The sequence below is a fragment of the Carassius carassius genome, chromosome 21 (assembly GCF_963082965.1).
Source record: "Carassius carassius chromosome 21, fCarCar2.1, whole genome shotgun sequence".
Taxonomy (NCBI): Eukaryota; Metazoa; Chordata; class Actinopteri; order Cypriniformes; family Cyprinidae; genus Carassius; species Carassius carassius.
Window position 1 is genome coordinate 21310198 of NC_081775.1, and position 4420 is coordinate 21314617.

Sequence of the window (4420 nt, forward strand, 5' to 3'; positions counted from 1 at the left end):
TCTTACATTTTCTATCTTGAACCTTTCCGAACCTTTCCAAACTGGAAATCCCTGCACACTTTCCTTTCTGAACCTTTCTATACCTTCTGAACAAAAATTAACTTCCTTCCATTTTGGATCTGAACCTTTCCAAACCGTTCATAGCTGCACACTTTCTTTTTCTCCTCTCCTCTCTTCTGTCTATTTAGGGCAGGTGGTTGTTCAACCGTTTGATCAGCTGACTATGTCTCCTCCCACGAGTTCAAATCTCATTAAAGCATGCAGTTTATCTCTCTCCTCCAACAATCTGCTCTTCACTCTCCTTTCTTTACCTTTTACTTTCTCCTTCTCTCACTCTCTCTCATTCTCCATCCTCGCTGTATCCAGCACATTACAGTATCCACAGAGCACAGGGTAAAGGACTTTGAAAATGAGAATGTGCTCTCTGGGGAGCTGGGGGGAGGCAGGAAAAGAGGCAGGACAGTTTCATTGTGTTATGTTGTTTTCGGTGGACTTTAATTGTTTCTGATTTATTTTAATGGAGAGCTGAGTACCCAGAGAGAGAGAGAGAGAGAAACACAAGAAAGACTGTTGCCCTGTTTTTGTCTGGTTCTTTTGTCACAGGCACTGTCAGCCATCACAGGAATGAAAGATTTTGTGAAAGAACAACACTAATGACAGCGCTCTCTTTGAGGTGTTTCCCTCTCTGTCTTATTCGGTTCACGTCTGTCAGGTTTCTTTCTCTCTTTTAGCTTGTCCAGCTATCTGAGAGCTTGTAAAAACAAACAATAACATGTAGATAGACAGATATATATATATCATGACGGTACAACCTCTTACTGATATCCTAATTATCTGCCGTTCTAATAAACCACGTGTGCGTTTCCTGCTTTTAACCTCATGATTGACAGGAGATGTGTATTCCAATCTCACTGATTTTTTAGCATGCTATTTTGGTTTTCATGACAGTACTTCAATCAAACATGTCACCGTCAAAAAGATACAAAAGCTCTGATCAAGAAGAAAGGCTTGAACTTTAAGTAATGAGACAGCCGTGGACAGATATTTCACAAACATCAGGAGGCACTCAGGAACTGATTTGTTACCTATTGATCTGATGTTAGATGCTGAAATGTCACAGGTTGCTGTGTGCGGAGGGTGTGCGTCAAGGTACAGTTGAAGAGGCGTCGTGATCTACAGAGCAATTTCTGAATTTCAAGAGCTCTACCCTCACATTGAGTTTGTTCACACTACCATCTGCTGGCCTCACGTGGTATAGCAGCCGCTGCCTATTGTGCTGTATTGTGCTGCCCATGCTGGTTGTCAGATTTTTAAATAATAGAATCTCAGAATCTAAAGCTTTGAATCTAATTGATACATAAATACATTTTGAGTAAGTTAAACCTTCCAAAACTTTTAAACATACAAGGCACTTTAAAAAAAAATTCTCTACAGTCAGATTTACAGACAGACAGACAGACAGATGGATAGATAGATGTGACAGGTCACATGACTCAGTTCTGCTCCCTGGATTGCTCTGCTTAAAGTAGACAACACAGATCCAGTAGACCTCCAGCAAAACAATGAGAATGTTCTTGCATGTGAAGAAGATCACCATCATCATCATCTGGTTCAGAACATTCTCATGTATCAAGAGGTACAGACGGTAAATCAGGAGTGGTGCATCCTGCAGACCCATCATTAGCAGAAGGCTCCAGACTTCGCTAGAGCAATAGGAAACAGTCCAGCCAGCTTGCCCAGGCTGGGTGTTGTCTGTCTGAACCCCCACCTGGACCTTGGGACGGCTGGTCTGGGTAAGAACAAGAGGAAACTGCATAAAGTCCCAGGAGAGCAAACTTAGCCCAACAATGATCATGGCCAATGATCATGGCCTGCTTGGTCTTCACTTGTGGCTTAAACATGTCAAAGATGTCCAGGATATCAGCTCCAAGCCCCACATAAACCACGAGGAGCTGGGATAGCTGGTCATGTGACATGTCACCCTTCGGCATCAGCCAGCGGCCCAGGACCAAAATGATCAATATGGTCTGCTCCAGAGCCCTCACGCAGTTCGCAGGATCAAGTTCTGCACACCCCTGTCTCACACACACACAAATAGGCTAATCACCATGGTAACAGAGCAGACAGTGAGAGCTCAAAGCTAGACTGTGATAATTTGAATGGATGAATCAAAATTGTTGTTAAGATGTTATTGTAGCACTGGATTAAAAAGGTTCTAACAGTTTATAAGGAAAAAGGATTGCTTTGACTAATTGGAGGGCCTGAACAAAAGATTCATTGGATTAATTTAGGATTAATTTAATGAGAGGACAACTAAGATGACATGGTTTTAAAAAAAAAGTTTTTCAGTAAAGTCGCTGATTAGCTTTTGCAGCATATTCTTACAAAATACGCTTTCCTCCCACACAAAGTCACGACAAAAAAAAAAAAAGATCAGTCATCGATATTTAAAAGTATTCTGATTATTCCAATACAAATCTGTCAAAGGAGAAGGTAAAGTCTAAACCTTTTAAAACCTTGGATGTAAACTTAAAGGAAAGGTTCAGCCAAAAATGAACATTTTGTCATCCTTTACTCACCTTCATGTTGTTCCAAACCTGTGTAAGTTTCTTGAACTCAAAAGAAGACTTTCTGAAGAATTTTGAAGAACCAAACAGTTGTTGGTACCCATGGACTTTCCCGTAGCAGGGGAAAAAAATCTGTGTGGAGGGAAAATGCCCTTTAAGATTAAATTAAATTTAAACAATTTTATTGTTAAGATTTACTAGTGTAGAATTTGTTGTATTAGACAACTTTTAGCATTAAATCCTTTCATGTTATTCTTAAAAAATATCTTCTTTTTTTCTGAAAAAGATTATAATCTGGTCTGATTCTAAGAGAAAGTTATTGTACATGCTTCAATATTTGTAGAGCCAAATTTTGCAATAAAGACTTCTATGCCTGAATCTACAGGCCCTGGTTACTGCTGTGGACATTAGGCAGTGTTACGGGAAACCAGCATGTTCAGATCCGTGGTGCTGTGATTATTAGTGTGGGGGTTTGTGCTTTTTTAGAAGGCCTGCAGGTCAAAGGTAAACCTGAGCTTTCTATTAATCTTCCACATTCATGTTTTTTCCCCCAGAATTGCAGACATTTTACAGAAAACAATCTGCATTCTATGCATTCATCAATTTCCATCTGAGCATTTTATGTTTCTTTCTTTCCCAGAAATATGAGGACTAAAACACCCAGCAACAGCAAAGAGAGACAGAGATCCTGAGTGATTTTGTTAAAAGCTGAACTTCTTTTTTTTTCTAGTCAAATCAGAGTGTTTTCCACCCACTATTGTTACCCGCAATTCTTCAGAATTTGTGCTCAAGTTGCTGGGCAGATTGGACTGTAGGATGTTCAGTTCCAGGAACCAGATAGAGGGAATCACAGTGCTCAGATATAGAAACACCATAGGTGAGAACCTGCAGAAGGGTGGAACATCACATTAATGGATGGATGGATGGATGGTTGAACATGCCTATACTTAACTTTCTACTTAGTAAAGCCACTAAACAATTGTATGTGTGGCAGATTCTTCTGATTGGGTGGTAAAGTTGGGCCACACCATAGAGTCCGGTGCTGCAGGCACATCAGCCCAACGCAGACTGCAAATTACTCCCATTAGCCATGCAAATCCCCACTGACACAGGCAAGCCTCTCTAAAGAGCACAGAAACTTCAAAGTGTAGTGTGCAGGAGAGATAGTATGTAATGTAGTACAGCAGAGAAGGAGAGATAGAAAGGTTCAGATGGAGATCATGATAGAGCGGAGGAAAGGAGAATGTACTCAGCAGGTCCTCCATCCATGTCAGTGGCTGGGCAGAGTCTAATTAATACATTTCCTAGCACAGCGATCTCAATGCACTGTACATGCCTTTAAAAAAAAAGTGACTGAATGTGATGATGTGCTGCTCTGTGGGATTGCAAAGGTTGGTTTTTCTTTGTCAAGAGAAGGGGTTATTATTATCACCCATCCCCGCAAGACAGAAATGTTGAGCTTGAAGAAAAGAGTGTAATTTCTCACATTCTCGTTAGCGTTAATCGTTATTATGGCACCCTGCTTCTGAGCCCTGCGTCTTTTTGTACCAGAATATTTGGAGTAACTCAGTAAAGTTAGTTTAAAATGGATTCTCTTTTTTCTGAGACTGTTGAATCAAGTGGTAAAGCTATTTTTGCCAAACACAACACGTCCTACACAGTCAGTGAAAAGAGTCCTTATTAGTTCACTAAAAAATAAAAATTCTGTCATTGTTTTCTCACCCACTTGTCATTACAAACTATTTTTTTTCTCTTTCACAAAAGATGATATTTCTATGATATATTAATTGTTGGATCAATTATATACAGTATTTTTAAGTCTACAAAGCGGATATAATGTGGCTGGTCAGGTC

General features: G+C 40.0%; 1 pseudogene; it reads right to left on the reverse strand.

Moving 5' to 3' along the window:
• Positions 1–330: 330 nt before the first annotated feature.
• Positions 331–3621, reverse strand: LOC132098276 (transmembrane protein 26-like; annotated as a pseudogene).
• Positions 3622–4420: the final 799 nt, after the last annotated feature.